Source organism: Engraulis encrasicolus, chromosome 11, assembly GCF_034702125.1.
Source record: "Engraulis encrasicolus isolate BLACKSEA-1 chromosome 11, IST_EnEncr_1.0, whole genome shotgun sequence".
Classification (NCBI taxonomy): Eukaryota; Metazoa; Chordata; class Actinopteri; order Clupeiformes; family Engraulidae; genus Engraulis; species Engraulis encrasicolus.
This window is the reverse complement of record NC_085867.1, coordinates 14067768-14081097: the sequence shown is the minus strand read 5'-3', so window position 1 is coordinate 14081097 and position 13330 is coordinate 14067768. Positions and strand designations below refer to the sequence as shown.

General features: G+C 43.5%; 1 protein-coding gene across 1 annotated transcript in view; it reads left to right on the top strand.

The window, feature by feature from the left end:
• The window catches only part of ttc33 (tetratricopeptide repeat domain 33), a 75824-nt gene that overhangs the window by 37007 nt on the left and 25487 nt on the right, over positions 1-13330 (top strand). The window lies entirely within an intron of this gene.

Here is a 13330-nt window from a genome sequence, read left to right as displayed (position 1 = left end):
ATTGCAGCTTGGCTCTGATTAATGAAAACGTCTTGTCGTTGTTGTTTTGACATTCTTGTTCAGGACAAACAATCTGTTTCAAAGCAGCCCACATCTGCTGTCGAGGAGGAGAACATTTCCACCTCTACAGCCAGCTCTCCGTAAAACTCTGCTCTGCTACCCAGTCCAGCTCATTTGTGTGCACACGGGCGTACATACACACACACACACACACACACACACACACACACACACACACACACACACACACACACACACACACACACACACACACACACACACACACACACACACACACACACACACACACACACACAGTGAGCAAGCGAGAGATGGTAAGGGAAGTCTTGACTTGAAGTGAATTGAGATGGAGAGGGATAAAGAGAGAAGGAATGGGGCCGACAAATGGGGAAAAGAATTAGGAAATCGAGATAAGAACTTACTTAAGGGCTGAATCATGAAGAGTGATAGAGTAGGATGGAAGGCAAGCAGGTGCAGGGTTAGAAAAAGGAGAGAAGAGATGGCATGCGTGAGGGGACTGACAGATGAAATAAAAACGAAATAAAAAAAACAGGTAGTTAGAGAGATGGCGGGTAAAAAGGACAGGTGGGTGGAAAAGAATGAAATGGTTTGTGGAAAAGAGAGGATGGTTAGAGAGATACAGTGGTGGGAAGAAAAAGGGAGAGATGTTGCAGAAGTTGGAGTTGAAAAGACAGGGATGGGGGGGAGACGGAAAGAAAAAAAGGGAGCCCAAGTGACAGAACATGGAGAAACAGAACAAGAAACTCCCTGGACGGAAGGGCAGAAGAGTACAAGGGACTGAGACGAATGCAAAGGGCAACCTTTAATGAGATGGGAAATGAACAGGGGAAGAAAAGACATGGAAATGTAAACGAAGAGGAGAAAAGATCAGAGAGAGAGTGAGAGAGAGCAGAAGATCAGAGAGAGAGAGAGAGAGAGAGAGAGAGAGAGAGAGAGAGAGAGAGAGAGAGAGAGAGAGAAAGAGAAAGAGAAGGGAGAAGAAAAATTAAATTGAGTGGACAAAGAAATGAATGTAAACGGAGAGGAGAAAAGATCAAAGAGAGAGGGACAGAGAGAGAGAGAGAAAAAGAGAGAGAGAGAGTAGAAGAAAAGTAAAATGAGTAAAAAGAAAAGAAAAGTAAAAATGAGCGGACAAAGAAATGAAAAGAGAGATTGTAGAAATTTCAAGTGGATACAAATGTGAGTAGTGCAAGCCCAGAAAAGGTCAATATGAAGAGACAGTGAATACTGCACTTGAAAGGAATAGAACGGGAAATGTGAAAGCTAGGCAAATGACAGCATAAATAAAACAGGACAAGTAAAAAAAAAGTAAGGGAAAGAAGGGGAGAGAGCCCAAACAGCAATACGAAAGTAGAAAGGAAAGGGGAATTGGAGAGAAGGGGGGATAAGGGGAGAGAGAGAGAGAGAGAGAGAGAGAGGAAAGGAGAGAGAAGGGCAGTTGCTGTAGCTGATGTTCATCTCAATGCTGCAGACCTACTTTATAGGAAACTCAACATAGGCCTACGTATGTGTTTCTCTCTCTCTCTCTCTCTCTCTCTCTCTCTCTCTCTTTCTCTTTCTCTTTCTCTCTCTCTCTCTCTCTCTCCCTCTCCCTCTTTCTGTCTCTCTGTCACACAGCACATGCTTCTTTTAGCTGTCAGAGACAAGCTGCGGGGACTGTTGATGTTCCGCTGGACAGTTTTGGTCGCTCTTGCCATCCTCTGATAAACTCCGGCTCTCGTTGTGATAAAGCACCCTCTTATCCCGACCAAGCACCCATTACCAGACTAATCTTCCGTGGTCACACAGCCAGCTGCTTCTGTATATACAGTACACTGTACACTACAGTTGTCTCCATGGAGGTACTGAGTGGGGAACCGCACTGTAAGTGCCAAGATGCATTGTGTGGGGAAAAAAGCATGATGTAATGGCCAGTGTGTACACAAAAGGTTTGTGACGTTGCTAAGCGATGAAAAGAATTAATTATTTGTCGTCTTAATGGCAATAAATGTCCAGCATCTGTTTAAGATGTTGCTAAATTTATGTAATTGTCATGGCGCTTGTAATGTTTGCTGACTACTTCAGACTGGCTGGTGAGATTAAAGGGCATATTCTGAAAGGGAAGAAGGAAAACGCCACACACCGATCACATACTGTACAAACTATGGTGGTTTAAGAGTGATCAGTGAGCTATATTTTTTAAAACCTTCACTCTTTGAAGACCCTTACATAGCTACCTTAGCTGTACATGTGCCAAAAAGTCCATTGATGCCTGTGGATTACAGAGTACAATACATAATATACTGTATACAGAGACATTTTATTGTGTCTATACGGTCAGCATGTAGTATAATTTTATAGGTTAGCCACAAAATCATAGTCAGAGCCAGGAGGCACTAGGTAACACTTAAAAAAAATAGCATTCGACAAATATCAAATATCAGTTTAGCTGCAATGGGAGCACATTATTGTTACCCTTACTCTTTGTGCAAGAATACGGGACGCAGAGAACAAGCCAGAAAATCCAGGAGAACTAGATGTCCATTCGCCAACTAGATAACAGTGTATTAATCAGTGAGTGCGTTTACATGCAGTTCAGTATCCCGAATATGAGGCATATCCCGGTTATGATCATATTCGGGATAAGGTGTTTATATGCGCACAGAACGTTATATCCCAGTCTACATTCTTGGCCGTTATAGAATTATCTTCAAATGCGTGTAGCCTGGATACCAGCAACAGCGTTCCATGGGAAGCCCCTGTATTCGGGATAAGGTGTATACATGCGTCAGTATCCCGGCTTCTTTCGGAAAACTCCACCTAGCATATCCCGATTTCTCAGTATCCCGAATAAGGGCTTATTCAGGATACTGAAGTGTTTATATGCGCAAACGCAAATTCGGGATACTTAATATCCCGATCATATTCGGGATACTGAACTGCATGTATACGCACTCAGTGTCAGTATATAGCAAGGAGAGAGTTCCATCAAACAACACTTCACCACACTGGCCCACATGCTGATGCTGTAATGTCCCCCAGCCCTCTCTCTCTCTCTCTCTCTCTCTCTCTCTCTCTCTCTCTCTCTCTCTCTCTCTCTCTCTCTCTCTCTCTCTCTCTCCCCAGCTCTGAGCTTTTGTCCTGTTATGGACAGTTTATACACAACTCAGTTCTCAAATAAGGTCATTCTACATTACAATTACATATCCTGTAGTGATCACTTACAGTTCTCGGCTTAGCATAGCATCTCATGTTCATCTCAGCAAGTCTGTTGTGTTGTCTCTTGACCATACACCTTTCTGAGCTAAATTGACTCTAGGCCTCTAACGGCTAAAAGGTCTGGTCAGTTTATGACATCACCATTGCCTTTTCTCACCTAAGAAACAGATATGCTTACAGAAAGAACACATTAAAAGCATTTTATCAGCTTAAAAATAGTAATGAAGCATTAATTATTGTAAGAATGTGGTCAAATATAGCATGAGAAGGGCCACTCTAATGACTACCATGTCCATCACTCCTGCAGGTCCTTGTGACCACCTCCCAGGGTTACAGTGCCTAGCCAGCAAATGGCATTAGGTTGATGAGGTGATAAGGTTGTGATCTGTTGCTTGGTTACACTGAGCGCCGCAGAATGCCTGGTACATTCTTCACACGCTTAATGGTGCACACAATCTTAATGGATCCTCGCTCCGCATCTTTGAGTGATTCCACAGAAAGACCCGCTTAGGAACGTACCGGTAAAGCGGCATTGTAATGTTCCGAGGAAAGTACTAAATTGAAGAACCGTCTGCCACCAATGTGACATTTAGAAAGTGAAGAATTCTTGCACACCTCCTTGGTCAGGTGTGTAGGAGTGGAACCCCTGGGTCACCAACGTTAAAGCAAAGAAAGCTCCCGCACACTGTTCACATTTGCATGGTTTACTGTGACGTCTCGGTCTACTGACCTTCTTCAAGGAATTGCTTGAAGAAGGTCAGTACACCGAAACGTCGCAGTAAACCATGCAAATTGCTTTAACCAATGTGACATTACCATTACGATCTGAGGCTTTGAAAGATTTTTCAAACTGGTTGATCAGGTTGGTTTGATCAGTTGCTCAGTCATGATGTTTTTGGCTTTGGTCATGATGTTTTTGGCTTCTGGAAGATGTATGGGAAGATTCCCATTGTGTAAGGTTTTCTTTCTGTGAGATTTCTCAACATTGCAGAAGTGGTTTATGGTGCTATGCTTGGAAAGGCCTTTTCACAACCCCTGACAAAGAACTGGGGAAAAACAACTCAGTTCCTCTTCAGCTGTCTATGTTGTAAAACCACTAAACATGGCTGAATCTTGTCATTGGGGCTGACCCATTGAAATGTGCACGGGCTCTGGGCTTGCTGGCGCCATGTCTATCTTCTCTGGGCTTTAGTTCCTCAAAAGACATTACAACCGGAAGATGTTGCTGAAATGGCATTATTTTGCAGGGACCACAGGCGATTCAAAGATGTTGTTCAATCAACTGACAGGCTGCTTCAATCATTGTTGCTGGCAGTACTTGGTGTAGTTAGTAGAATATGGCATGCTGCTGTCTCATAAGCATGTGTTATCAGGTGGTAGAACAGCCGTACCAAAACTCCTTTTACATTTGACACAACATGGTAACGTCATGGCTCAATAGGCTAAGGCGACACATCATGAATCAGGGGATGAGGGGACACTTTGCTTTCAATAGGCCCTAAGATATATATTTCATGAATATTGGCTCGTAATGAGTTAAAAAAAAGCTGATCAAAAATTACCTGCCCCATTGACGAATGTCTTAAAATAAGTCTAAATAGTTTGAGTTTTAGTTCTGCACTCACTGGCCACTTGTTTAGGCACACCTGCCCAACTGCTCATTGGTGCAAATTTCTACTCAGCCAATCACATGGCGACAACTAAATGCATTTGGGCTTGTAGACATGGTCAAGACAGCTACAGTTCGAACTAAGCGTTAGAATGAGGGAGAAAGGTGATTTATGTAACTTTGAACATGGCATGGTTATTGGTGCTAGATGGGCTGGTTTGAGTATTTCAGAAACTGCTGATATAGGCCTACTGGAATATTTTCACACAACCATCTCTAGGGTTAACTGAGAATAGTTCAAAAAAGAGACAATACCCAGTGAGCAGCAGTTCTGTGGGTGAAAATGCCTTGTTGATGCCAGAGATAGGAGATTGGCCAGACTGGTTTGAGCTGATACAAAGTAAGAATAACTCAAATAGGCACTCGTTACAGACCTATGCAGAAGAACATCTGTGGATGTACCGCACGTCGAACCTTTAGGCAGATGGGCTACAGAAGCTGAAGACCACACCGGGAACACACCGGAAATTTGACATCAACAACATGAAAACATGGATCCATCCTGTCTTGTATCAACGGTTCAGGCTTGTGGTCTAATTGTGTGGGGAATAATTTCTCGGAAGACTTTTCCCTTAGTACAAATTCAACATTGTTGCATTGCTGCAGCCTACCCGGGTATTGTTGCAGGCAGTTAAGGCAGTTGTGATGGCAAAAGACGGTCCAACCTGGTACTAGCAAGGTGTACCTAAAATAGAAACTAGAAAAATAAGCTTGCTAATGAATTGTATGCAAAAGAGAAAACAATTTGACTCAATATGCTAACCTGATTGCATGTGACCCAAATGATTATGACAGGATGACTGCTTACTGAAGTATAGTATTATGTCATTTTTATGATACAAGGTTCAAGTGATGACCTCTTCTTACACAGTGTTCTTGCCCTTCTTGAACTCTGTGTACCTGTATAGGTCTACTGTATATACTGGTGTGTACAGATCTTCATACAAGTTTTTATTGGTCTATATTAGCATCACACACAATAGTATTAAAACCTAGATACATGCCATGGGGCTTGGCTGGAGTTATAAATCCATGGCAAACACAAATAAACTCTATTATGCACCTGTTGCATTATAAAACAGTAGTTACTTGGCCTTTTACATAATCGCAAAGGTTTATGATGTGAACACTTAATTTGTGGAACCTTTGTGTCCACAGACGTGGATAGTTCTCCCACAATTTTTGTCTCAGCTGTATTCAGGGCTCTAAATTAACTTTTTTTTCATCACCAGCCAAAATGGCTAGTAGATGTTATTCTCACCAGTCAAACACACACTCACGAATGGGTCAAAGTGGCTAGTACGTTGATCTTTTACCAGTCAAACTGGAATTTCACCAGCATTTGGCGGGTTAGCTGGTGTTAATTTAGAGCCCTGGCTGTATTGCTACCAAAGGTGTTTTGATTGACTCTTGGGGCTTGTGTGGCAAGTGCATAATTTGCCTGGTTAACACCAGAGAGAGAGAGAGAGAGAGAGAGAGAGAGAGAGAGAGAGAGAGAGAGAGAGAGAGAGAGAGAGAGAGTCTGTAGGCTACAATATCTCGTAGGAAAGGTGTGGTTTACAAATGCCCATGGCCATTTATTTGGCGTTACAATGTACCTCTTGTTATATTTGTACGCAGCCCATAGCCAATCATGTCAATTGTATCTATCATAACAAACAGCAAGCTTCCGCTTTGTCAGGCCTTTCCAGCCCTCTCCGCTGTCTGATGCGCTCCCTCGCTCAGGATCCCTCGCTTGGAGCAGATGCCAGATGTTACAGAACGATTGTGCAAAGCAGCATGGGATTTCCCAGCTTATTACAGAGTAACGGGTGCTGTTGGCATTGTGCTTCTTCGTGTTACCACATATTCATGTTACCTACCTTCTTGAACTATCTGACACTATTCTCTGTCACCTGCAAAAAGAGTTTTTGGATGAACGCACCCTACCCCAAAAATGACTGCTGTTAGCATTACTACCATCCTAGGTCAACAGCATCCAGTGCTTTCGATGGTTCACCTACCTTTTTGACTCGGCTGTATCACTGACTTTGGTCTTTTGATGGTCAGTGCTTGTGTTGCAGTTGATGGGTACTGTTGTCATGGGCTGCCATATTGTTTTCAAAACCAAAAATACAACACTTTAGACCTTTCACTTGGCAAGATGGTGGTGATGTGGTGAACAGATACATTTTGGGAACCCAAAGGTGATGCCATTGCCTAGTCACTACATAAGCATTGCAGAGGTCACTGAGAAGTCACTGGGTTCAACACCATGCCAGTGCTTTGACAGATGTGGATAGTCCACCCACCTTTTTTGCCATTCCTCTATGGTTTATATTGTTTTTCCGATGTGTAGTGCTTGTGTGGCAGTTCATGAGTGCTGTTGGCATTGGCTGCCGTATTGGGTCTGTCCCCTTGGCAATGCTTTGAAGTGATGGATGATGGGAAACCATCTCTACTGGCACCGCTCTCTAGTGGGTGTCCTGTACTGCCATGGCGATGGAATGCTTTTATCTGACAGGCCGGTTGTGACATCTTGGCCATAAGTCATGCTTTCCTTTCTTCTCTCTTCTCTTCTCTTCTCTTCTCTTCTCTTCTCTTCTCTGCTCTGCTCTTCTCTTCTCCTACACTTCTCTCCTCTCCTCTCCTCTCCTCTTCTCTTCTCTTCTCTTCTCTTCTCTTCTCTTCTCTTCTCTTCTCTTCTTTCCTCTTCTCTTCTCTCCTCTTCTCCTACACTTCTCCCCCTTTTCTCCTTATTCTCCACTTCTATTCTTCTCTCCTGCTACTGTATCATCTCCCCTTTTTCTTTTCCTTCCCTCCCACGCTCTGTCATGACTCATATTGCAGCATTTGTCACATTGGCCACATCTTTTCATTCCAAGTCTTCATATCTCTCTCTCTCTCCACTTTTTTTTTCTTCTGTCTTCTCGCTTTTATTTTCGTTTTTTCTCATTCCCTCTCTCCTCAACAATTCATCTTTGTCATTCCCATTGTCCACTCCATTGTCCACACTGTAAAAATGCATTGTGACTTCAACACTTAGAGAGTACTCTGGGACCAAGTACGTTCTGTAAGTGTTGAATGAACACTGCTAAATGTGAAGTGCTGCTATCCCAGTGTCATCCTCCTGTCCACTCGGGCCCACTCAGCTCATCTGTCCCCACGTTTGTCATCCTCTCATCTCCTCACACTCTTCTCATCGCTCAGCCTGCCATACCCGGCGTAGATCAGTGGTTCTCAAAGTGTGGTCCGGGGACCACTAGTGGTCCGTGACAGAGCTCAGGTGGTCCGCGAGGGGATTTCTATTTTACCAAGACAAGCTAGGAGTAAGCTATATTTGTAACATTATTACAAAACTAAACATGGAATTTTCACTACAATAAGACAGGCTTGTAAAAAGTGATCTGCATCGAAATTACCAGTGTCAAATTAGCACCCATCAACTGTCTATTCAGTTGGTAGGCGGTCCCTGAACATATTTGGGGGGACAAAGTGGTCCTCGGTCTGAAAAAGTTTGAGAAACACTGGCGTAGATCTTTTCTCTCGTCTCTTGGCCTTCCATTCTCTGGCCACCTTTTCATCCCCCTCTCCTGCTCTCATCACCTCCTCCTTGCCATCGTTTTTCACTCATCCCATGTGTTCCATCCCTGTCAATAAAAGGCCATCTTTCCAGAACGGCTGCTACACATCCTTCTCTCTCTCTCATTCTCTCACTCTCTATTATATGATCTCCCACTTTCACACAAATGTCCTCTCTCTCTCTCTCTCTCTCTCTCTCTCTCTCTCTCTCTCTCTCTCTCTCTCTCTCTCTCTCTCCCTCTCCCTCTCCCTCTCCCTCTCCCTCTGTACAGTGACCTGATGATAGTCCAGAAGGAAGCGGGCCAGTCTGGCTGTAGAGATTGTCTGTCTGCATCGGAGTTCAAATGGCAGAGGCTTTCCCTCCCTCCCTATCTGTCAGGCTCATTGGAAACCTGACCACCTTAATACAAAGTGATGGCAATCAATGAAAACAGCACAGCCACTCCTGCCAACACAACCCCCTTACCTCCTCTTCTTGCCAAAAGCTACTCCTTCCCTTTCTCTCACTGTATATTTCCCACATGCTGTAAACTGTATGCGTTGATGCAATCTCCACATGGAGCAGGTCTTAGTCTTCAAAGTCTCTATGAGGTGAGGAGGTGTCCATTCGCCTGTCTGTGAACACAGGCATGTCTACTGACTAGATGCCATGTGGTCAAGGTTGTATTGATGGAATATGTGAAACAGTTATACTTTTGCTATACATTTGCTTTGATGTTGCCGTATTAGCACAGAGCAGATTTGCTTTCCCTCATAACTTAACGTTTAATCTCAAAAAGATTGCTTTTTTGTCATCCTGTCTAGGGCTGGGTATCGCTGCCATGTTCCTGTATCGATTCGATTTCGATTCTTAGGGCTTTGAATCGATTAATCACAATTCAATTCGATTCGATTCGATTCATTCCGAATCGATTCAATCCGTTCCCTTCTTGGTGCCAGGATTTCCCCCAAAAGATGCTGTTGCCTATTTTTATATAAAAATGTCAAAGGGCTGTGGTTTGACAGTGTTAACAGATTGCTAATTTGTAATAAGTAGGCCTAGGCCTAATTGACTTGATTGTGAGAGCTGCTCATTTTTTCCACAGCCTGTCTGATAGACAGCATCAAACTCCATTGGGAACGCACTTCAAAACAGACGGTCAATGTTGCTTGAATTCCGTGTTGGCTAACATTGAGCCATCTCTGCTCCCGTAGCTCAGAAAAAAAAAACAGAATCGCTTCGCACAGATCCCTGGTGGCAACAGTTACAAGGCGCGCATGCCTCATCTCTCAGTCGGATGTTCTGTGCCAAAACTTCTTACAGCTTTTCGAAATGGACTGCTGTTTAAAACATTCAAATGCGGGAGTTTGCATTGCTAACAGGAAACCTCTTGAATCCGATAGTGAAATAGCCACTCGGTTTGCCAGCTCATGTGATTTAAAAGATCGTTGTTTGAGCTGTTTTGGCCTTTCCCAAACCGCTGTCTTCGCAATGACTTCGCCAAAAAATGCAATCGCAATCAAAGTAATCAAGTCAAAATATAGTTCGAGGAGCATTCACAAGTAGTGTGCAGTGCACGCAAATTTAAAGTCTAGTTGGTCCAGTAGCTACCGGTGCTGTAGGCTATCAAAAAGAGCAGCCAACACAGTGAGATAATTTTGCTGCTCCCAGTTTCATTTCACACCGTTCCAACCCATGCGTTTGAGGAAACAAAAACTAGGCTATAATAAAGCCCGTTGCATTAACGTGTTGTAGGCTATGTTTAAGATTTAGTCAATCTAGTTCAGTAAGCATGTGATTTACATGCTTTTATTCACGAAGTTATAATAATAATAATAATAATAATAATAATAATAATAATAATAACAATAGGCCTAATAATAGTAATAGTAATGGGAACTGTGATTTATGGCATATAGCAGTGGTTTCCAACACGTTTTGCACTGGGACCATTTTATCCTGAACTTTTGGGGACCCCATTTTTTCACAACCAAAACCATGACTGAGCAAACTTGCTGGCTATAAAAAAAAACAGTGGATATTTCTGACAGTATAAGACTACAATAGCTATGGATTGTTAATTACTGATACCGTATTTATTGGTATTTTTTTTATTTCACACCTAGACATTTCAGGGGAGCCCATTGGAATTCCAGGTGACCCCATACCCCAGTGTTGGAAAAAAACACTGACATATAGCCTAGGCTATTGTGCATGAAGATGAAGAAACAAGCAATGGTGCAATAAGCACCTGTGCTCCTAGTGAAAAAGCTTAACGTACAGCCCTGTAATACCTAGTGGGTATTTTCCATAGACCTAAATTAAACAAAAAGAACAAAAATAAAAAAGAACCAAAAATATCGATTTTGTGCCCTGTGAATCGATTATGTGAATTTTAGATTATATTGATCGATTATCGATTGAATCTATTATTTTACCCAGCCCTAATCCTGTCTACGTTGTCTCATACATACAGTATACCGATCTGTTAAGGGACTGTTCGTAATTTACTGGGGGGGGAGGGCTGGTGCGTAGGGGGGGGAGGGCCATGATGAAAAAAATGAGGTGGAGGGGAGGGCCATGGCAAAAAAAATCGGAGTTAGGGGGAGGGCCATGGGGGGAAAAAAACGAATTTATTTTATTTTATTTTCATTTGTTTTTTTTAATAATAGCCTAATAAAAAATGCAATACTTCTCTGAAACATATCGCTTTGCAATGCAAGGTCCCGGGTGCATACTTTAGCACTGAAGCGTGTATCTGTAGGCTAGTCAAAAAACTATCAGGTGCAGCTACTGTAGATTGCCCGCGCTGACTCTCTTTCACTGTAGGATTGCTAGTGCTACGGAGGAACATTGAGCATCATAGAAAATGCCCGTGAGCAAATATCAAACTAGCTGAGGTGAACTAGGCCTATGGGCTAAACAGTTTGGGAAGTTTTGACAACGAATTGGATGGGCATTTCCAGAGGAATTTTGGAGAGGTGTTGTAGGCATAGTCAACTGTCACAGCTTCTGGTAAGTCATGATTTTATTTATTGGCACCGCCGTGTGCTTTAGGCCTACATCTGTGTTCAATGGTCGCATAGCACCGCCGAGAGAGACGTTTGTTTTGTTTAGCTTGTGGTGTCAAGGTAGTAATAAAAGTGGTATTAACAGCGATATGTTGGCTTGGGCATGCATCAACATACACGGTCTTAAACCCATTGGAGGAGCTAACTTGTTGTGAGAAGTCTCATCACTTTGGTGATCAAAAACGGACCAACTAAGCAAGGAATTAGGTGAATTTAAAGTGCGACGGAAGAAGGGAATGTCACCAAAATTGTGCATCGTGTCGGGTAAGAAGTGACTTTTGTTTCTTGCGGTGGAGATTGGATTCGTAGTAGCACATTGGTAGGCTAGGTCTTGCCTATTGCTGGTGAAGTCTATCTTAGCCTCGGAGTTGGCTATGGGGTGAATCTATAGCACAGCCGATGGTGTGCGTGGCTTGTCTATCATAATTGCCAAAGTTGAATTGCCGCGGTGGTTAATGGCTGTGCTATTGTTAGATGTTTTGGACTTTTGTAGTGGTGGCGATTTGTTCCTTTTGCCTCTTGCTGCTGATTTGTCCACCGTTTAGCAGCACCTTTTAGTGCGTCTTAAATATGGCCAACGTCAAATGCAAACTAAAGGTGGCTTTCACACTCTCCCTGTATCAATAGCCAGCAATGGCACCAGCTGCTTTGGCGCTTAACCTACTTCTCTCGCCGATCACAGCACAAACTCTTTGGCCGTCAGAGTGTAATCACATTCGGGAAGCAGTAGGCCTATGTCTGTCTGTGTGTGCGTGCGTGCTTTTGTGCGCGGGCGGGGAGACAAGACAGGGGTCCTGATCGTATGCATCTTGATATACACAGTCGCAATTGCAAGAAAATCTAAATTGTTTGAAAGCCCGGTCACCTCTCACAACTTGCATCGCATAGCCTAGTCATGCATTTCTACTACTAGGTGCATTCGAGATGTGTCAACGCATTCATGCGCGTTTAGACAGCAATGCACACTGGATGGAAAATGCTGCATGACGGTTAGATTTCCTGTCAAACTTCGAAATTTCGTCGACGTTGCGTTGACGAGGTGACATGTCACATGGTGTAAAACTATCGCGGGATGAATGCGGCTGCAGTCAGATCTTGCAACCTCTGCAGTTGCTTATCCCCTTCAACGCTCGTCGGCGGACTGCCTCCGAGGTCACGCGCCCATGAACTGGTTGGTCAACAACTCACTCACGTGTGTATATGGGTCTTGTCTCACACCTCTACACAAGTTTGCGCAGGTCCCCACTTCAGCTCCTCCTCACTGCCTGTCCCCCCACTCCTCACACGTGGTGTGTTAGTAGAGCAAACCGGTGCGAGCTCATCGTCTCGTTCATATTTGTGGCCGACTGCAAATGCGCTGTATTTAATGACACCCACATCGTGACAACAAGTTTTCGCTGACGTGCCTTGCGCAACGTCGACGCTCGCAACAAAGTCGTATGCGCTTACTTTCACACATTATAGGCTTAGACTGCCCATGGAGAAGAGAGAAACTGTTGAACACGCCCTCACCTCCACATTAGGTGCGCGTTTCCCTTCCACAAGAAGAACTTAATAATTTTGAAGTGAAATGTTAAACAAAAAAAAGGTAAAATCTAGTCATCCTTGGTTAGGCTACATAAAACATGAAGAAGTTAGTCAGATGGGATTCGCCATTCTTCATCCTAAAATTGATTAGAATGCAGGAAATTGCATCTAAAAAAAAACATTTTTTTTTGGGAGAGGACTCCCAGACCCTCCGCTGACCACAGCACCCCCTGGTCAAAATGAGTTCCTGCGTCCCTGCAATTTGTCTTGGTGACAGTGGAG